Genomic DNA, 22,521 nt, shown 5'->3' on the forward strand with positions numbered 1-22,521 from the left:
GACCCTTCCTGCACACTGGGGTTAAGAGCTGAGTGTGTGGGCTCCTCTGAGCCTTGCTGTTACATGGTGATTCAGTTGTCTAAAAAAACGCGTTTATTTCGGGCTGAAAAACACGTTTTGAAAAGTGTTCTGTTACTGCCCCATAACTTACATGGGGTTGACCAAACTTGCAAAAACATGTTTATTTCTGCTGAAAAACACGTTTTGACCCTTTCTGCACACTGGGGTTAAGATCTGAGTGTGTGGGCTCCTCTGAGCCTTGCTGTTACATGGGGATTCAGTTGTCTGAAAAAACGCGTTTATTTCGGGCTGAAAAACACGTTTTGAAAAGTGTGCTGTTACTGTCCCATAACTTACATGGGGTTGACCAAACTTGCAGAAACATGTTTATTTCTGCTGAAAAACACGTTTTGACACTTTCTGCACACTGGGGTTAAGAGCTGAGTGTGTGGGCTCTTCTGAGCCTTGCTGTTGCATGGGGATTCAGTTGTCTGAAAAAACGCGTTTATTTCGGGCTGAAAAACACGTTTTGAAAAGTGTTCTGTTACTGCCCCATAACTTACATGGGGTTGACCAAACTTGCAGAAACATGTTTATTTCTGCTGAAAAACACGTTTTGACCCTTCCTGCACACTGGGGTTAAGAGCTGAGTGTGTGGGCTCTTCTGAGCCTTGCTGTTACACGGTGATTCAGTTGTCTGAAAAAACGCGTTTATTTCGGGCTGAAAAACACGTTTTGAAAAGTGTTCTGTTACTGCCCCATAACTTACATGGGGTTGACCAAACTTGCAGAAACATGTTTATTTCTGCTGAAAAACACGTTTTGACCCTTTCTGCACACTGGGGTTAAGATCTGAGTGTGTGGGCTCCTCTGAGCCTTGCTGTTACATGGGGATTCAGTTGTCTGAAAAAACGCGTTTATTTCGGGCTGAAAAACACGTTTTGAAAAGTGTGCTGTTACTGTCCCATAACTTACATGGGGTTGACCAAACTTGCAGAAACATGTTTATTTCTGCTGAAAAACACGTTTTGACACTTTCTGCACACTGGGGCTAAGAGCTGAGTGTGTGGGCTCCTCTGAGCCTTGCTGTTACATGGGGATTCAGTTGTCTGAAAAAACGCGTTTATTTCGGGCTGAAAAACACGTTTTGAAAAGTGTTCTGTTACTGCCCCATAACTTACATGGGGTTGACCAAACTTGCAGAAACATGTTTATTTCTGCTGAAAAACACGTTTTGACCCTTTCTGCACACTGGGGTTAAGATCTGAGTGTGTGGGCTCCTCTGAGCCTTGCTGTTACATGGGGATTCAGTTGTCTGAAAAAACGCGTTTATTTCGGGCTGAAAAACACGTTTTGAAAAGTGTGCTGTTACTGTCCCATAACTTACATGGGGTTGACCAAACTTGCAGAAACATGTTTATTTCTGCTGAAAAACACGTTTTGACACTTTCTGCACACTGGGGTTAAGAGCTGAGTGTGTGGGCTCTTCTGAGCCTTGCTGTTACATGGGGATTCAGTTGTCTGAAAAAACGCGTTTATTTCGGGCTGAAAAACACGTTTTGAAAAGTGTGCTGTTACTGTCCCATAACTTACATGGGGTTGACCAAACTTGCAGAAACATGTTTATTTCTGCTGAAAAACACGTTTTGACACTTTCTGCACACTGGGGTTAAGAGCTGAGTGTGTGGGCTCTTCTGAGCCTTGCTGTTGCATGGGGATTCAGTTGTCTGAAAAAACGCGTTTATTTCGGGCTGAAAAACACGTTTTGAAAAGTGTTCTGTTACTGCCCCATAACTTACATGGGGTTGACCAAACTTGCAGAAACATGTTTATTTCTGCTGAAAAACACGTTTTGACCCTTTCTGCACACTGGGGTTAAGATCTGAGTGTGTGGGCTCCTCTGAGCCTTGCTGTTACATGGGGATTCAGTTGTCTGAAAAAACGCGTTTATTTCGGGCTGAAAAACACGTTTTGAAAAGTGTGCTGTTACTGTCCCATAACTTACATGGGGTTGACCAAACTTGCAGAAACATGTTTATTTCTGCTGAAAAACACGTTTTGACACTTTCTGCACACTGGGGCTAAGAGCTGAGTGTGTGGGCTCCTCTGAGCCTTGCTGTTACATGGGGATTCAGTTGTCTGAAAAAACGCGTTTATTTCGGTCTGAAAAACACGTTTTGAAAAGTGTTCTGTTACTGCCCCATAACTTACATGGGGTTGACCAAACTTGCAGAAACATGTTTATTTCTGCTGAAAAACACGTTTTGACTCTTTCTGCACACTGGGGTTAAGAGCTGAGTGTGTGGGCTCTTCTGAACCTTGCTGTTACATGGGGATTCAGTTGTCTGAAAAAACGCGTTTATTTCGGGCTGAAAAACACGTTTTGAAAAGTGTTCTGTTACTTCCCCATAACTTACATGGGGTTAACCAAACTTGCAGAAACATGTTTATTTCTGCTGAAAAACACGTTTTTACCCTTTCTGCACACTAGGGTTAAGATCTGAGTGTGTGGGCTCCTCTGAGTCTTGCTGTTACATGGGGATTCAGTTGTCTGAAAAAACGCGTTTATTTCGGGCTGAAAAACACGTTTTGAAAAGTGTGCTGTTACTGTCCCATAACTTACATGGGGTTGACCAAACTTGCAGAAACATGTTTATTTCTGCTGAAAAACACGTTTTGACCCTTCCTGCACACTGGGGTTAAGAGCTGAGTGTGTGGGCTCCTCTGAGCCTTGCTGTTACATGGTGATTCAGTTGTCTAAAAAAACGCGTTTATTTCGGGCTGAAAAACACGTTTTGAAAAGTGTTCTGTTACTGCCCCATAACTTACATGGGGTTGACCAAACTTGCAGAAACATGTTTATTTCTGCTGAAAAACACGTTTTGACCCTTTCTGCACACTGGGGTTAAGATCTGAGTGTGTGGGCTCCTCTGAGCCTTGCTGTTACATGGGGATTCAGTTGTCTGAAAAAACGCGTTTATTTCGGGCTGAAAAACACGTTTTGAAAAGTGTGCTGTTACTGTCCCATAACTTACATGGGGTTGACCAAACTTGCAGAAACATGTTTATTTCTGCTGAAAAACACGTTTTGACACTTTCTGCACACTGGGGTTAAGAGCTGAGTGTGTGGGCTCTTCTGAGCCTTGCTGTTGCATGGGGATTCAGTTGTCTGAAAAAACGCGTTTATTTCGGGCTGAAAAACACGTTTTGAAAAGTGTTCTGTTACTGCCCCATAACTTACATGGGGTTGACCAAACTTGCAGAAACATGTTTATTTCTGCTGAAAAACACGTTTTGACCCTTCCTGCACACTGGGGTTAAGAGCTGAGTGTGTGGGCTCTTCTGAGCCTTGCTGTTACATGGTGATTCAGTTGTCTGAAAAAACGCGTTTATTTCGGGCTGAAAAACACGTTTTGAAAAGTGTTCTGTTACTGCCCCATAACTTACATGGGGTTGACCAAACTTGCAGAAACATGTTTATTTCTGCTGAAAAACACGTTTTGACCCTTTCTGCACACTGGGGTTAAGATCTGAGTGTGTGGGCTCCTCTGAGCCTTGCTGTTACATGGGGATTCAGTTGTCTGAAAAAACGCGTTTATTTCGGGCTGAAAAACACGTTTTGAAAAGTGTGCTGTTACTGTCCCATAACTTACATGGGGTTGACCAAACTTGCAGAAACATGTTTATTTCTGCTGAAAAACACGTTTTGACACTTTCTGCACACTGGGGCTAAGAGCTGAGTGTGTGGGCTCCTCTGAGCCTTGCTGTTACATGGGGATTCAGTTGTCTGAAAAAACGCGTTTATTTCGGGCTGAAAAACACGTTTTGAAAAGTGTTCTGTTACTGCCCCATAACTTACATGGGGTTGACCAAACTTGCAGAAACATGTTTATTTCTGCTGAAAAACACGTTTTGACTCTTTCTGCACACTGGGGTTAAGAGCTGAGTGTGTGGGCTCTTCTGAGCCTTGCTGTTGCATGGGGATTCAGTTGTCTGAAAAAACGCGTTTATTTCGGGCTGAAAAACACGTTTTGAAAAGTGTTCTGTTACTGCCCCATAACTTACATGGGGTTGACCAAACTTGCAGAAACATGTTTATTTCTGCTGAAAAACACGTTTTGACCCTTCCTGCACACTGGGGTTAAGAGCTGAGTGTGTGGGCTCCTCTGAGCCTTGCTGTTACATGGTGATTCAGTTGTCTGAAAAAACGCGTTTATTTCGGGCTGAAAAACACGTTTTGAAAAGTGTTCTGTTACTGCCCCATAACTTACATGGGGTTGACCAAACTTGCAGAAACATGTTTTTTTCTGCTGAAAAACACGTTTTGACCCTTTCTGCACACTGGGGTTAAGATCTGAGTGTGTGGGCTCTTCTGAGCCTTGCTGTTACATGGTGATTCAGTTGTCTGAAAAAACGCGTTTATTTCGGGCTGAAAAACACGTTTTGAAAAGTGTTCTGTTACTGCCCCATAACTTACATGGGGTTGACCAAACTTGCAGAAACATGTTTATTTCTGCTGAAAAACACGTTTTGACCCTTTCTGCACACTGGGGTTAAGATCTGAGTGTGTGGGCTCCTCTGAGCCTTGCTGTTACATGGGGATTCAGTTGTCTGAAAAAACGCGTTTATTTCGGGCTGAAAAACACGTTTTGAAAAGTGTGCTGTTACTGTCCCATAACTTACATGGGGTTGACCAAACTTGCAGAAACATGTTTATTTCTGCTGAAAAACACGTTTTGACACTTTCTGCACACTGGGGCTAAGAGCTGAGTGTGTGGGCTCCTCTGAGCCTTGCTGTTACATGGGGATTCAGTTGTCTGAAAAAACGCGTTTATTTCGGTCTGAAAAACACGTTTTGAAAAGTGTTCTGTTACTGCCCCATAACTTACATGGGGTTGACCAAACTTGCAGAAACATGTTTATTTCTGCTGAAAAACACGTTTTGACTCTTTCTGCACACTGGGGTTAAGAGCTGAGTGTGTGGGCTCTTCTGAACCTTGCTGTTACATGGGGATTCAGTTGTCTGAAAAAACGCGTTTATTTCGGGCTGAAAAACACGTTTTGAAAAGTGTTCTGTTACTTCCCCATAACTTACATGGGGTTAACCAAACTTGCAGAAACATGTTTATTTCTGCTGAAAAACACGTTTTTACCCTTTCTGCACACTAGGGTTAAGATCTGAGTGTGTGGGCTCCTCTGAGTCTTGCTGTTACATGGGGATTCAGTTGTCTGAAAAAACGCGTTTATTTCGGGCTGAAAAACACGTTTTGAAAAGTGTGCTGTTACTGTCCCATAACTTACATGGGGTTGACCAAACTTGCAGAAACATGTTTATTTCTGCTGAAAAACACGTTTTGACCCTTCCTGCACACTGGGGTTAAGAGCTGAGTGTGTGGGCTCCTCTGAGCCTTGCTGTTACATGGTGATTCAGTTGTCTAAAAAAACGCGTTTATTTCGGGCTGAAAAACACGTTTTGAAAAGTGTTCTGTTACTGCCCCATAACTTACATGGGGTTGACCAAACTTGCAGAAACATGTTTATTTCTGCTGAAAAACACGTTTTGACCCTTTCTGCACACTGGGGTTAAGATCTGAGTGTGTGGGCTCCTCTGAGCCTTGCTGTTACATGGGGATTCAGTTGTCTGAAAAAACGCGTTTATTTCGGGCTGAAAAACACGTTTTGAAAAGTGTGCTGTTACTGTCCCATAACTTACATGGGGTTGACCAAACTTGCAGAAACATGTTTATTTCTGCTGAAAAACACGTTTTGACACTTTCTGCACACTGGGGTTAAGAGCTGAGTGTGTGGGCTCTTCTGAGCCTTGCTGTTGCATGGGGATTCAGTTGTCTGAAAAAACGCGTTTATTTCGGGCTGAAAAACACGTTTTGAAAAGTGTTCTGTTACTGCCCCATAACTTACATGGGGTTGACCAAACTTGCAGAAACATGTTTATTTCTGCTGAAAAACACGTTTTGACCCTTCCTGCACACTGGGGTTAAGAGCTGAGTGTGTGGGCTCTTCTGAGCCTTGCTGTTACATGGTGATTCAGTTGTCTGAAAAAACGCGTTTATTTCGGGCTGAAAAACACGTTTTGAAAAGTGTTCTGTTACTGCCCCATAACTTACATGGGGTTGACCAAACTTGCAGAAACATGTTTATTTCTGCTGAAAAACACGTTTTGACCCTTTCTGCACACTGGGGTTAAGATCTGAGTGTGTGGGCTCCTCTGAGCCTTGCTGTTACATGGGGATTCAGTTGTCTGAAAAAACGCGTTTATTTCGGGCTGAAAAACACGTTTTGAAAAGTGTGCTGTTACTGTCCCATAACTTACATGGGGTTGACCAAACTTGCAGAAACATGTTTATTTCTGCTGAAAAACACGTTTTGACACTTTCTGCACACTGGGGCTAAGAGCTGAGTGTGTGGGCTCCTCTGAGCCTTGCTGTTACATGGGGATTCAGTTGTCTGAAAAAACGCGTTTATTTCGGGCTGAAAAACACGTTTTGAAAAGTGTTCTGTTACTGCCCCATAACTTACATGGGGTTGACCAAACTTGCAGAAACATGTTTATTTCTGCTGAAAAACACGTTTTGACTCTTTCTGCACACTGGGGTTAAGAGCTGAGTGTGTGGGCTCTTCTGAGCCTTGCTGTTGCATGGGGATTCAGTTGTCTGAAAAAACGCGTTTATTTCGGGCTGAAAAACACGTTTTGAAAAGTGTTCTGTTACTGCCCCATAACTTACATGGGGTTGACCAAACTTGCAGAAACATGTTTATTTCTGCTGAAAAACACGTTTTGACCCTTCCTGCACACTGGGGTTAAGAGCTGAGTGTGTGGGCTCCTCTGAGCCTTGCTGTTACATGGTGATTCAGTTGTCTGAAAAAACGCGTTTATTTCGGGCTGAAAAACACGTTTTGAAAAGTGTTCTGTTACTGCCCCATAACTTACATGGGGTTGACCAAACTTGCAGAAACATGTTTTTTTCTGCTGAAAAACACGTTTTGACCCTTTCTGCACACTGGGGTTAAGATCTGAGTGTGTGGGCTCTTCTGAGCCTTGCTGTTACATGGTGATTCAGTTGTCTGAAAAAACGCGTTTATTTCGGGCTGAAAAACACGTTTTGAAAAGTGTTCTGTTACTGCCCCATAACTTACATGGGGTTGACCAAACTTGCAGAAACATGTTTATTTCTGCTGAAAAACACGTTTTGACCCTTTCTGCACACTGGGGTTAAGATCTGAGTGTGTGGGCTCCTCTGAGCCTTGCTGTTACATGGGGATTCAGTTGTCTGAAAAAACACGTTTATTTCGGGCTGAAAAACACGTTTTGAAAAGTGTTCTGTTACTTCCCCATAACTTACATGGGGTTAACCAAACTTGCAGAAACATGTTTATTTCTGCTGAAAAACACGTTTTTACCCTTTCTGCACACTAGGGTTAAGATCTGAGTGTGTGGGCTCCTCTGAGTCTTGCTGTTACATGGGGATTCAGTTGTCTGAAAAAACGCGTTTATTTCGGGCTGAAAAACACGTTTTGAAAAGTGTGCTGTTACTGTCCCATAACTTACATGGGGTTGACCAAACTTGCAGAAACATGTTTATTTCTGCTGAAAAACACGTTTTGACACTTTCTGCACACTGGGGTTAAGAGCTGAGTGTGTGGGCTCTTCTGAGCCTTGCTGTTGCATGGGGATTCAGTTGTCTGAAAAAACGCGTTTATTTCGGGCTGAAAAACACGTTTTGAAAAGTGTTCTGTTACTGCCCCATAACTTACATGGGGTTGACCAAACTTGCAGAAACATGTTTATTTCTGCTGAAAAACACGTTTTGACTCTTTCTGCACACTGGGGTTAAGAGCTGAGTGTGTGGGCTCTTCTGAACCTTGCTGTTACATGGGGATTCAGTTGTCTGAAAAAACGCGTTTATTTCGGGCTGAAAAACACGTTTTGAAAAGTGTTCTGTTACTTCCCCATAACTTACATGGGGTTAACCAAACTTGCAGAAACATGTTTATTTCTGCTGAAAAACACGTTTTTACCCTTTCTGCACACTAGGGTTAAGATCTGAGTGTGTGGGCTCCTCTGAGTCTTGCTGTTACATGGGGATTCAGTTGTCTGAAAAAACGCGTTTATTTCGGGCTGAAAAACACGTTTTGAAAAGTGTGCTGTTACTGTCCCATAACTTACATGGGGTTGACCAAACTTGCAGAAACATGTTTATTTCTGCTGAAAAACACGTTTTGACCCTTCCTGCACACTGGGGTTAAGAGCTGAGTGTGTGGGCTCCTCTGAGCCTTGCTGTTACATGGTGATTCAGTTGTCTGAAAAAACGCGTTTATTTCGGGCTGAAAAACACGTTTTGAAAAGTGTTCTGTTACTGCCCCATAACTTACATGGGGTTGACCAAACTTGCAGAAACATGTTTATTTCTGCTGAAAAACACGTTTTGACCCTTTCTGCACACTGGGGTTAAGATCTGAGTGTGTGGGCTCCTCTGAGCCTTGCTGTTACATGGGGATTCAGTTGTCTGAAAAAACGCGTTTATTTCGGGCTGAAAAACACGTTTTGAAAAGTGTGCTGTTACTGTCCCATAACTTACATGGGGTTGACCAAACTTGCAGAAACATGTTTATTTCTGCTGAAAAACACGTTTTGACACTTTCTGCACACTGGGGTTAAGAGCTGAGTGTGTGGGCTCTTCTGAGCCTTGCTGTTGCATGGGGATTCAGTTGTCTGAAAAAACGCGTTTATTTCGGGCTGAAAAACACGTTTTGAAAAGTGTTCTGTTACTGCCCCATAACTTACATGGGGTTGACCAAACTTGCAGAAACATGTTTATTTCTGCTGAAAAACACGTTTTGACCCTTCCTGCACACTGGGGTTAAGAGCTGAGTGTGTGGGCTCTTCTGAGCCTTGCTGTTACATGGTGATTCAGTTGTCTGAAAAAACGCGTTTATTTCGGGCTGAAAAACACGTTTTGAAAAGTGTTCTGTTACTGCCCCATAACTTACATGGGGTTGACCAAACTTGCAGAAACATGTTTATTTCTGCTGAAAAACACGTTTTGACCCTTTCTGCACACTGGGGTTAAGATCTGAGTGTGTGGGCTCCTCTGAGCCTTGCTGTTACATGGGGATTCAGTTGTCTGAAAAAACGCGTTTATTTCGGGCTGAAAAACACGTTTTGAAAAGTGTGCTGTTACTGTCCCATAACTTACATGGGGTTGACAAAACTTGCAGAAACATGTTTATTTCTGCTGAAAAACACGTTTTGACACTTTCTGCACACTGGGGCTAAGAGCTGAGTGTGTGGGCTCCTCTGAGCCTTGCTGTTACATGGGGATTCAGTTGTCTGAAAAAAACGCGTTTATTTCGGGCTGAAAAACACGTTTTGAAAAGTGTTCTGTTACTGCCCCATAACTTACATGGGGTTGACCAAACTTGCAGAAGCATGTTTATTTCTGCTGAAAAACACGTTTTGACTCTTTCTGCACACTGGGGTTAAGAGCTGAGTGTGTGGGCTCTTCTGAGCCTTGCTGTTGCATGGGGATTCAGTTGTCTGAAAAAACGCGTTTATTTCGGGCTGAAAAACACGTTTTGAAAAGTGTTCTGTTACTGCCCCATAACTTACATGGGGTTGACCAAACTTGCAGAAACATGTTTATTTCTGCTGAAAAACACGTTTTGACCCTTCCTGCACACTGGGGTTAAGAGCTGAGTGTGTGGGCTCCTCTTAGCCTTGCTGTTACATGGTGATTCAGTTGTCTGAAAAAACGCGTTTATTTCGGGCTGAAAAACACGTTTTGAAAAGTGTTCTGTTACTGCCCCATAACTTACATGGGGTTGACCAAACTTGCAGAAACATGTTTATTTCTGCTGAAAAACACGTTTTGACCCTTTCTGCACACTGGGGTTAAGATCTGAGTGTGTGGGCTCCTCTGAGCCTTGCTGTTACATGGGGATTCAGTTGTCTGAAAAAACGCGTTTATTTCGGGCTGAAAAACACGTTTTGAAAAGTGTGCTGTTACTGTCCCATAACTTACATGGGGTTGACCAAACTTGCAGAAACATGTTTATTTCTGCTGAAAAACACGTTTTGACACTTTCTGCACACTGGGGTTAAGAGCTGAGTGTGTGGGCTCTTCTGAGCCTTGCTGTTGCATGGGGATTCAGTTGTCTGAAAAAACGCGTTTATTTCGGGCTGAAAAACACGTTTTGAAAAGTGTTCTGTTACTGCCCCATAACTTACATGGGGTTGACCAAACTTGCAGAAACATGTTTATTTCTGCTGAAAAACACGTTTTGACCCTTTCTGCACACTGGGGTTAAGATCTGAGTGTGTGGGCTCCTCTGAGCCTTGCTGTTGCATGGGGATTCAGTTGTCTGAAAAAACGCGTTTATTTCGGGCTGAAAAACACGTTTTGAAAAGTGTTCTGTTACTGCCCCATAACTTACATGGGGTTGACCAAACTTGCAGAAACATGTTTATTTCTGCTGAAAAACACGTTTTGACCCTTCCTGCACACTGGGGTTAAGAGCTGAGTGTGTGGGCTCCTCTTAGCCTTGCTGTTACATGGTGATTCAGTTGTCTGAAAAAACGCGTTTATTTCGGGCTGAAAAACACGTTTTGAAAAGTGTTCTGTTACTGCCCCATAACTTACATGGGGTTGACCAAACTTGCAGAAACATGTTTATTTCTGCTGAAAAACACGTTTTGACCCTTTCTGCACACTGGGGTTAAGATCTGAGTGTGTGGGCTCCTCTGAGCCTTGCTGTTACATGGGGATTCAGTTGTCTGAAAAAACGCGTTTATTTCGGGCTGAAAAACACGTTTTGAAAAGTGTGCTGTTACTGTCCCATAACTTACATGGGGTTGACCAAACTTGCAGAAACATGTTTATTTCTGCTGAAAAACACGTTTTGACACTTTCTGCACACTGGGGTTAAGAGCTGAGTGTGTGGGCTCTTCTGAGCCTTGCTGTTGCATGGGGATTCAGTTGTCTGAAAAAACGCGTTTATTTCGGGCTGAAAAACACGTTTTGAAAAGTGTTCTGTTACTGCCCCATAACTTACATGGGGTTGACCAAACTTGCAGAAACATGTTTATTTCTGCTGAAAAACACGTTTTGACCCTTTCTGCACACTGGGGTTAAGATCTGAGTGTGTGGGCTCCTCTGAGCCTTGCTGTTACATGGGGATTCAGTTGTCTGAAAAAACGCGTTTATTTCGGGCTGAAAAACACGTTTTGAAAAGTGTTCTGTTACTGCCCCATAACTTACATGGGGTTGACCAAACTTGCAGAAACATGTTTATTTCTGCTGAAAAACACGTTTTGACTCTTTCTGCACACTGGGGTTAAGAGCTGAGTGTGTGGGCTCTTCTGAACCTTGCTGTTACATGGGGATTCAGTTGTCTGAAAAAACGCGTTTATTTCGGGCTGAAAAACACGTTTTGAAAAGTGTTCTGTTACTTCCCCATAACTTACATGGGGTTAACCAAACTTGCAGAAACATGTTTATTTCTGCTGAAAAACACGTTTTTACCCTTTCTGCACACTAGGGTTAAGATCTGAGTGTGTGGGCTCCTCTGAGTCTTGCTGTTACATGGGGATTCAGTTGTCTGAAAAAACGCGTTTATTTCGGGCTGAAAAACACGTTTTGAAAAGTGTGCTGTTACTGTCCCATAACTTACATGGGGTTGACCAAACTTGCAGAAACATGTTTATTTCTGCTGAAAAACACGTTTTGACCCTTCCTGCACACTGGGGTTAAGAGCTGAGTGTGTGGGCTCCTCTGAGCCTTGCTGTTACATGGTGATTCAGTTGTCTGAAAAAACGCGTTTATTTCGGGCTGAAAAACACGTTTTGAAAAGTGTTCTGTTACTGCCCCATAACTTACATGGGGTTGACCAAACTTGCAGAAACATGTTTATTTCTGCTGAAAAACACGTTTTGACCCTTTCTGCACACTGGGGTTAAGATCTGAGTGTGTGGGCTCCTCTGAGCCTTGCTGTTACATGGGGATTCAGTTGTCTGAAAAAACGCGTTTATTTCGGGCTGAAAAACACGTTTTGAAAAGTGTGCTGTTACTGTCCCATAACTTACATGGGGTTGACCAAACTTGCAGAAACATGTTTATTTCTGCTGAAAAACACGTTTTGACACTTTCTGCACACTGGGGTTAAGAGCTGAGTGTGTGGGCTCTTCTGAGCCTTGCTGTTGCATGGGGATTCAGTTGTCTGAAAAAACGCGTTTATTTCGGGCTGAAAAACACGTTTTGAAAAGTGTTCTGTTACTGCCCCATAACTTACATGGGGTTGACCAAACTTGCAGAAACATGTTTATTTCTGCTGAAAAACACGTTTTGACCCTTCCTGCACACTGGGGTTAAGAGCTGAGTGTGTGGGCTCTTCTGAGCCTTGCTGTTACATGGTGATTCAGTTGTCTGAAAAAACGCGTTTATTTCGGGCTGAAAAACACGTTTTGAAAAGTGTTCTGTTACTGCCCCATAACTTACATGGGGTTGACCAAACTTGCAGAAACATGTTTATTTCTGCTGAAAAACACGTTTTGACCCTTTCTGCACACTGGGGTTAAGATCTGAGTGTGTGGGCTCCTCTGAGCCTTGCTGTTACATGGGGATTCAGTTGTCTGAAAAAACGCGTTTATTTCGGGCTGAAAAACACGTTTTGAAAAGTGTGCTGTTACTGTCCCATAACTTACATGGGGTTGACCAAACTTGCAGAAACATGTTTATTTCTGCTGAAAAACACGTTTTGACACTTTCTGCACACTGGGGCTAAGAGCTGAGTGTGTGGGCTCCTCTGAGCCTTGCTGTTACATGGGGATTCAGTTGTCTGAAAAAACGCGTTTATTTCGGGCTGAAAAACACGTTTTGAAAAGTGTTCTGTTACTGCCCCATAACTTACATGGGGTTGACCAAACTTGCAGAAACATGTTTATTTCTGCTGAAAAACACGTTTTGACTCTTTCTGCACACTGGGGTTAAGAGCTGAGTGTGTGGGCTCTTCTGAGCCTTGCTGTTGCATGGGGATTCAGTTGTCTGAAAAAACGCGTTTATTTCGGGCTGAAAAACACGTTTTGAAAAGTGTTCTGTTACTTCCCCATAACTTACATGGGGTTGACCAAACTTGCAGAAACATGTTTATTTCTGCTGAAAAACACGTTTTGACCCTTCCTGCACACTGGGGTTAAGAGCTGAGTGTGTGGGCTCCTCTTAGCCTTGCTGTTACATGGTGATTCAGTTGTCTGAAAAAACGCGTTTATTTCGGGCTGAAAAACACGTTTTGAAAAGTGTTCTGTTACTGCCCCATAACTTACATGGGGTTGACCAAACTTGCAGAAACATGTTTATTTCTGCTGAAAAACACGTTTTGACCCTTTCTGCACACTGGGGTTAAGATCTGAGTGTGTGGGCTCCTCTGAGCCTTGCTGTTACATGGGGATTCAGTTGTCTGAAAAAACGCGTTTATTTCGGGCTGAAAAACACGTTTTGAAAAGTGTGCTGTTACTGTCCCATAACTTACATGGGGTTGACCAAACTTGCAGAAACATGTTTATTTCTGCTGAAAAACACGTTTTGACACTTTCTGCACACTGGGGTTAAGAGCTGAGTGTGTGGGCTCTTCTGAGCCTTGCTGTTGCATGGGGATTCAGTTGTCTGAAAAAACGCGTTTATTTCGGGCTGAAAAACACGTTTTGAAAAGTGTTCTGTTACTGCCCCATAACTTACATGGGGTTGACCAAACTTGCAGAAACATGTTTATTTCTGCTGAAAAACACGTTTTGACCCTTTCTGCACACTGGGGTTAAGATCTGAGTGTGTGGGCTCCTCTGAGCCTTGCTGTTACATGGGGATTCAGTTGTCTGAAAAAACGCGTTTATTTCGGGCTGAAAAACACGTTTTGAAAAGTGTGCTGTTACTGTCCCATAACTTACATGGGGTTGACCAAACTTGCAGAAACATGTTTATTTCTGCTGAAAAACACGTTTTGACACTTTCTGCACACTGGGGCTAAGAGCTGAGTGTGTGGGCTCCTCTGAGCCTTGCTGTTACATGGGGATTCAGTTGTCTGAAAAAACGCGTTTATTTCGGTCTGAAAAACACGTTTTGAAAAGTGTTCTGTTACTGCCCCATAACTTACATGGGGTTGACCAAACTTGCAGAAACATGTTTATTTCTGCTGAAAAACACGTTTTGACTCTTTCTGCACACTGGGGTTAAGAGCTGAGTGTGTGGGCTCTTCTGAACCTTGCTGTTACATGGGGATTCAGTTGTCTGAAAAAACGCGTTTATTTCGGGCTGAAAAACACGTTTTGAAAAGTGTTCTGTTACTTCCCCATAACTTACATGGGGTTAACCAAACTTGCAGAAACATGTTTATTTCTGCTGAAAAACACGTTTTTACCCTTTCTGCACACTAGGGTTAAGATCTGAGTGTGTGGGCTCCTCTGAGTCTTGCTGTTACATGGGGATTCAGTTGTCTGAAAAAACGCGTTTATTTCGGGCTGAAAAACACGTTTTGAAAAGTGTGCTGTTACTGTCCCATAACTTACATGGGGTTGACCAAACTTGCAGAAACATGTTTATTTCTGCTGAAAAACACGTTTTGACCCTTCCTGCACACTGGGGTTAAGAGCTGAGTGTGTGGGCTCCTCTGAGCCTTGCTGTTACATGGTGATTCAGTTGTCTGAAAAAACGCGTTTATTTCGGGCTGAAAAACACGTTTTGAAAAGTGTTCTGTTACTGCCCCATAACTTACATGGGGTTGACCAAACTTGCAGAAACATGTTTATTTCTGCTGAAAAACACGTTTTGACCCTTTCTGCACACTGGGGTTAAGATCTGAGTGTGTGGGCTCCTCTGAGCCTTGCTGTTACATGGGGATTCAGTTGTCTGAAAAAACGCGTTTATTTCGGGCTGAAAAACACGTTTTGAAAAGTGTGCTGTTACTGTCCCATAACTTACATGGGGTTGACCAAACTTGCAGAAACATGTTTATTTCTGCTGAAAAACACGTTTTGACACTTTCTGCACACTGGGGTTAAGAGCTGAGTGTGTGGGCTCTTCTGAGCCTTGCTGTTGCATGGGGATTCAGTTGTCTGAAAAAACGCGTTTATTTCGGGCTGAAAAACACGTTTTGAAAAGTGTTCTGTTACTGCCCCATAACTTACATGGGGTTGACCAAACTTGCAGAAACATGTTTATTTCTGCTGAAAAACACGTTTTGACCCTTCCTGCACACTGGGGTTAAGAGCTGAGTGTGTGGGCTCCTCTTAGCCTTGCTGTTACATGGTGATTCAGTTGTCTGAAAAAACGCGTTTATTTCGGGCTGAAAAACACGTTTTGAAAAGTGTTCTGTTACTGCCCCATAACTTACATGGGGTTGACCAAACTTGCAGAAACATGTTTATTTCTGCTGAAAAACACGTTTTGACCCTTTCTGCACACTGGGGTTAAGATCTGAGTGTGTGGGCTCCTCTGAGCCTTGCTGTTACATGGGGATTCAGTTGTCTGAAAAAACGCGTTTATTTCGGGCTGAAAAACACGTTTTGAAAAGTGTGCTGTTACTGTCCCATAACTTACATGGGGTTGACCAAACTTGCAGAAACATGTTTATTTCTGCTGAAAAACACGTTTTGACACTTTCTGCACACTGGGGTTAAGAGCTGAGTGTGTGGGCTCTTCTGAGCCTTGCTGTTGCATGGGGATTCAGTTGTCTGAAAAAACGCGTTTATTTCGGGCTGAAAAACACGTTTTGAAAAGTGTTCTGTTACTGCCCCATAACTTACATGGGGTTGACCAAACTTGCAGAAACATGTTTATTTCTGCTGAAAAACACGTTTTGACTCTTTCTGCACACTGGGGTTAAGAGCTGAGTGTGTGGGCTCTTCTGAACCTTGCTGTTACATGGGGATTCAGTTGTCTGAAAAAACGCGTTTATTTCGGGCTGAAAAACACGTTTTGAAAAGTGTTCTGTTACTTCCCCATAACTTACATGGGGTTAACCAAACGTGCAGAAACATGTTTATTTCTGCTGAAAAACACGTTTTTACCCTTTCTGCACACTAGGGTTAAGATCTGAGTGTGTGGGCTCCTCTGAGTCTTGCTGTTACATGGGGATTCAGTTGTCTGAAAAAACGCGTTTATTTCGGGCTGAAAAACACGTTTTGAAAAGTGTGCTGTTACTGTCCCATAACTTACATGGGGTTGACCAAACTTGCAGAAACATGTTTATTTCTGCTGAAAAACACGTTTTGACCCTTCCTGCACACTGGGGTTAAGAGCTGAGTGTGTGGGCTCCTCTGAGCCTTGCTGTTACATGGTGATTCAGTTGTCTGAAAAAACGCGTTTATTTCGGGCTGAAAAACACGTTTTGAAAAGTGTTCTGTTACTGCCCCATAACTTACATGGGGTTGACCAAACTTGCAGAAACATGTTTATTTCTGCTGAAAAACACGTTTTGACCCTTTCTGCACACTGGGGTTAAGATCTGAGTGTGTGGGCTCCTCTGAGCCTTGCTGTTACATGGGGATTCAGTTGTCTGAAAAAACGCGTTTATTTCGGGCTGAAAAACACGTTTTGAAAAGTGTGCTGTTACTGTCCCATAACTTACATGGGGTTGACCAAACTTGCAGAAACATGTTTATTTCTGCTGAAAAACACGTTTTGACACTTTCTGCACACTGGGGTTAAGAGCTGAGTGTGTGGGCTCTTCTGAGCCTTGCTGTTGCATGGGGATTCAGTTGTCTGAAAAAACGCGTTTATTTCGGGCTGAAAAACACGTTTTGAAAAGTGTTCTGTTACTGCCCCATAACTTACATGGGGTTGACCAAACTTGCAGAAACATGTTTATTTCTGCTGAAAAACACGTTTTGACCCTTCCTGCACACTGGGGTTAAGAGCTGAGTGTGTGGGCTCTTCTGAGCCTTGCTGTTACATGGTGATTCAGTTGTCTGAAAAAACGCGTTTATTTCGGGCTGAAAAACACGTTTTGAAAAGTGTTCTGTTACTGCCCCATAACTTACATGGGGTTGACCAAACTTGCAGAAACATGTTTATTTCTGCTGAAAAACACGTTTTGACCCTTTCTGCACACTGGGGTTAAGATCTGAGTGTGTGGGCTCCTCTGAGCCTTGCTGTTACATGGGGATTCAGTTGTCTGAAAAAACGCGTTTATTTCGGGCTGAAAAACACGTTTTGAAAAGTGTGCTGTTACTGTCCCATAACTTACATGGGGTTGACCAAACTTGCAGAAACATGTTTATTTCTGCTGAAAAACACGTTTTGACACTTTCTGCACACTGGGGCTAAGAGCTGAGTGTGTGGGCTCCTCTGAGCCTTGCTGTTACATGGGGATTCAGTTGTCTGAAAAAACGCGTTTATTTCGGGCTGAAAAACACGTTTTGAAAAGTGTTCTGTTACTGCCCCATAACTTACATGGGGTTGACCAAACTTGCAGAAACATGTTTATTTCTGCTGAAAAACACGTTTTGACACTTTCTGCACACTGGGGTTAAGAGCTGAGTGTGTGGGCTCTTCTGAGCCTTGCTGTTGCATGGGGATTCAGTTGTCTGAAAAAACGCGTTTATTTCGGGCTGAAAAACACGTTTTGAAAAGTGTTCTGTTACTGCCCCATAACTTACATGGGGTTGACCAAACTTGCAGAAACATGTTTATTTCTGCTGAAAAACACGTTTTGACACTTTCTGCACACTGGGGTTAAGAGCTGAGTGTGTGGGCTCTTCTGAGCCTTGCTGTTGCATGGGGATTCAGTTGTCTGAAAAAACGCGTTTATTTCGGGCTGAAAAACACGTTTTGAAAAGTGTTCTGTTACTGCCCCATAACTTACATGGGGTTGACCAAACTTGCAGAAACATGTTTATTTCTGCTGAAAAACACGTTTTGACCCTTCCTGCACACTGGGGTTAAGAGCTGAGTGTGTGGGCTCCTCTTAGCCTTGCTGTTACATGGTGATTCAGTTGTCTGAAAAAACGCGTTTATTTCGGGCTGAAAAACACGTTTTGAAAAGTGTTCTGTTACTGCCCCATAACTTACATGGGGTTGACCAAACTTGCAGAAACATGTTTATTTCTGCTGAAAAACACGTTTTGACCCTTTCTGCACACTGGGGTTAAGATCTGAGTGTGTGGGCTCCTCTGAGCCTTGCTGTTACATGGGGATTCAGTTGTCTGAAAAAACGCGTTTATTTCGGGCTGAAAAACACGTTTTGAAAAGTGTGCTGTTACTGTCCCATAACTTACATGGGGTTGACCAAACTTGCAGAAACATGTTTATTTCTGCTGAAAAACACGTTTTGACACTTTCTGCACACTGGGGTTAAGAGCTGAGTGTGTGGGCTCTTCTGAGCCTTGCTGTTGCATGGGGATTCAGTTGTCTGAAAAAACGCGTTTATTTCGGGCTGAAAAACACGTTTTGAAAAGTGTTCTGTTACTGCCCCATAACTTACATGGGGTTGACCAAACTTGCAGAAACATGTTTATTTCTGCTGAAAAACACGTTTTGACTCTTTCTGCACACTGGGGTTAAGAGCTGAGTGTGTGGGCTCTTCTGAACCTTGCTGTTACATGGGGATTCAGTTGTCTGAAAAAACGCGTTTATTTCGGGCTGAAAAACACGTTTTGAAAAGTGTTCTGTTACTTCCCCATAACTTACATGGGGTTAACCAAACGTGCAGAAACATGTTTATTTCTGCTGAAAAACACGTTTTTACCCTTTCTGCACACTAGGGTTAAGATCTGAGTGTGTGGGCTCCTCTGAGTCTTGCTGTTACATGGGGATTCAGTTGTCTGAAAAAACGCGTTTATTTCGGGCTGAAAAACACGTTTTGAAAAGTGTGCTGTTACTGTCCCATAACTTACATGGGGTTGACCAAACTTGCAGAAACATGTTTATTTCTGCTGAAAAACACGTTTTGACCCTTCCTGCACACTGGGGTTAAGAGCTGAGTGTGTGGGCTCCTCTGAGCCTTGCTGTTACATGGTGATTCAGTTGTCTGAAAAAACGCGTTTATTTCGGGCTGAAAAACACGTTTTGAAAAGTGTTCTGTTACTGCCCCATAACTTACATGGGGTTGACCAAACTTGCAGAAACATGTTTATTTCTGCTGAAAAACACGTTTTGACCCTTTCTGCACACTGGGGTTAAGATCTGAGTGTGTGGGCTCCTCTGAGCCTTGCTGTTACATGGGGATTCAGTTGTCTGAAAAAACGCGTTTATTTCGGGCTGAAAAACACGTTTTGAAAAGTGTGCTGTTACTGTCCCATAACTTACATGGGGTTGACCAAACTTGCAGAAACATGTTTATTTCTGCTGAAAAACACGTTTTGACACTTTCTGCACACTGGGGTTAAGAGCTGAGTGTGTGGGCTCTTCTGAGCCTTGCTGTTGCATGGGGATTCAGTTGTCTGAAAAAACGCGTTTATTTCGGGCTGAAAAACACGTTTTGAAAAGTGTTCTGTTACTGCCCCATAACTTACATGGGGTTGACCAAACTTGCAGAAACATGTTTATTTCTGCTGAAAAACACGTTTTGACCCTTCCTGCACACTGGGGTTAAGAGCTGAGTGTGTGGGCTCTTCTGAGCCTTGCTGTTACATGGTGATTCAGTTGTCTGAAAAAACGCGTTTATTTCGGGCTGAAAAACACGTTTTGAAAAGTGTTCTGTTACTGCCCCATAACTTACATGGGGTTGACCAAACTTGCAGAAACATGTTTATTTCTGCTGAAAAACACGTTTTGACCCTTTCTGCACACTGGGGTTAAGATCTGAGTGTGTGGGCTCCTCTGAGCCTTGCTGTTACATGGGGATTCAGTTGTCTGAAAAAACGCGTTTATTTCGGGCTGAAAAACACGTTTTGAAAAGTGTGCTGTTACTGTCCCATAACTTACATGGGGTTGACCAAACTTGCAGAAACATGTTTATTTCTGCTGAAAAACACGTTTTGACACTTTCTGCACACTGGGGCTAAGAGCTGAGTGTGTGGGCTCCTCTGAGCCTTGCTGTTACATGGGGATTCAGTTGTCTGAAAAAACGCGTTTATTTCGGGCTGAAAAACACGTTTTGAAAAGTGTTCTGTTACTGCCCCATAACTTACATGGGGTTGACCAAACTTGCAGAAACATGTTTATTTCTGCTGAAAAACACGTTTTGACACTTTCTGCACACTGGGGTTAAGAGCTGAGTGTGTGGGCTCTTCTGAGCCTTGCTGTTGCATGGGGATTCAGTTGTCTGAAAAAACGCGTTTATTTCGGGCTGAAAAACACGTTTTGAAAAGTGTTCTGTTACTGCCCCATAACTTACATGGGGTTGACCAAACTTGCAGAAACATGTTTATTTCTGCTGAAAAACACGTTTTGACCCTTTCTGCACACTGGGGTTAAGATCTGAGTGTGTGGGCTCCTCTGAGCCTTGCTGTTACATGGGGATTCAGTTGTCTGAAAAAACGCGTTTATTTCGGGCTGAAAAACACGTTTTGAAAAGTGTTCTGTTACTGCCCCATAACTTACATGGGGTTGACCAAACTTGCAGAAACATGTTTATTTCTGCTGAAAAACACGTTTTGACCCTTTCTGCACACTGGGGTTAAGATCTGAGTGTGTGGGCTCCTCTGAGCCTTGCTGTTACATGGGGATTCAGTTGTCTGAAAAAACGCGTTTATTTCGGGCTGAAAAACACGTTTTGAAAAGTGTGCTGTTACTGTCCCATAACTTACATGGGGTTGACCAAACTTGCAGAAACATGTTTATTTCTGCTGAAAAACACGTTTTGACACTTTCTGCACACTGGGGTTAAGAGCTGAGTGTGTGGGCTCTTCTGAGCCTTGCTGTTGCATGGGGATTCAGTTGTCTGAAAAAACGCGTTTATTTCGGGCTGAAAAACACGTTTTGAAAAGTGTTCTGTTACTGCCCCATAACTTACATGGGGTTGACCAAACTTGCAGAAACATGTTTATTTCTGCTGAAAAACACGTTTTGACCCTTCCTGCACACTGGGGTTAAGAGCTGAGTGTGTGGGCTCTTCTGAGCCTTGCTGTTACATGGTGATTCAGTTGTCTGAAAAAACGCGTTTATTTCGGGCTGAAAAACACGTTTTGAAAAGTGTTCTGTTACTGCCCCATAACTTACATGGGGTTGACCAAACTTGCAGAAACATGTTTATTTCTGCTGAAAAACACGTTTTGACCCTTTCTGCACACTGGGGTTAAGATCTGAGTGTGTGGGCTCCTCTGAGCCTTGCTGTTACATGGGGATTCAGTTGTCTGAAAAAACGCGTTTATTTCGGGCTGAAAAACACGTTTTGAAAAGTGTGCTGTTACTGTCCCATAACTTACATGGGGTTGACCAAACTTGCAGAAACATGTTTATTTCTGCTGAAAAACACGTTTTGACACTTTCTGCACACTGGGGCTAAGAGCTGAGTGTGTGGGCTCCTCTGAGCCTTGCTGTTACATGGGGATTCAGTTGTCTGAAAAAACGCGTTTATTTCGGGCTGAAAAACACGTTTTGAAAAGTGTTCTGTTACTGCCCCATAACTTACATGGGGTTGACCAAACTTGCAGAAACATGTTTATTTCTGCTGAAAAACACGTTTTGACACTTTCTGCACACTGGGGTTAAGAGCTGAGTGTGTGGGCTCTTCTGAGCCTTGCTGTTGCATGGGGATTCAGTTGTCTGAAAAAACGCGTTTATTTCGGGCTGAAAAACACGTTTTGAAAAGTGTTCTGTTACTGCCCCATAACTTACATGGGGTTGACCAAACTTGCAGAAACATGTTTATTTCTGCTGAAAAACACGTTTTGACACTTTCTGCACACTGGGGTTAAGAGCTGAGTGTGTGGGCTCTTCTGAGCCTTGCTGTTGCATGGGGATTCAGTTGTCTGAAAAAACGCGTTTATTTCGGGCTGAAAAACACGTTTTGAAAAGTGTTCTGTTACTGCCCCATAACTTACATGGGGTTGACCAAACTTGCAGAAACATGTTTATTTCTGCTGAAAAACACGTTTTGACCCTTCCTGCACACTGGGGTTAAGAGCTGAGTGTGTGGGCTCCTCTTAGCCTTGCTGTTACATGGTGATTCAGTTGTCTGAAAAAACGCGTTTATTTCGGGCTGAAAAACACGTTTTGAAAAGTGTTCTGTTACTGCCCCATAACTTACATGGGGTTGACCAAACTTGCAGAAACATGTTTATTTCTGCTGAAAAACACGTTTTGACCCTTTCTGCACACTGGGGTTAAGATCTGAGTGTGTGGGCTCCTCTGAGCCTTGCTGTTACATGGGGATTCAGTTGTCTGAAAAAACGCGTTTATTTCGGGCTGAAAAACACGTTTTGAAAAGTGTGCTGTTACTGTCCCATAACTTACATGGGGTTGACCAAACTTGCAGAAACATGTTTATTTCTGCTGAAAAACACGTTTTGACACTTTCTGCACACTGGGGTTAAGAGCTGAGTGTGTGGGCTCTTCTGAGCCTTGCTGTTGCATG

The sequence above is a fragment of the Lepisosteus platostomus genome, chromosome 9 (genome assembly GCF_059453375.1).
Source record: "Lepisosteus platostomus isolate fLepPlt1 chromosome 9, fLepPlt1.hap1, whole genome shotgun sequence".
Taxonomy (NCBI): domain Eukaryota; kingdom Metazoa; phylum Chordata; class Actinopteri; order Semionotiformes; family Lepisosteidae; genus Lepisosteus; species Lepisosteus platostomus.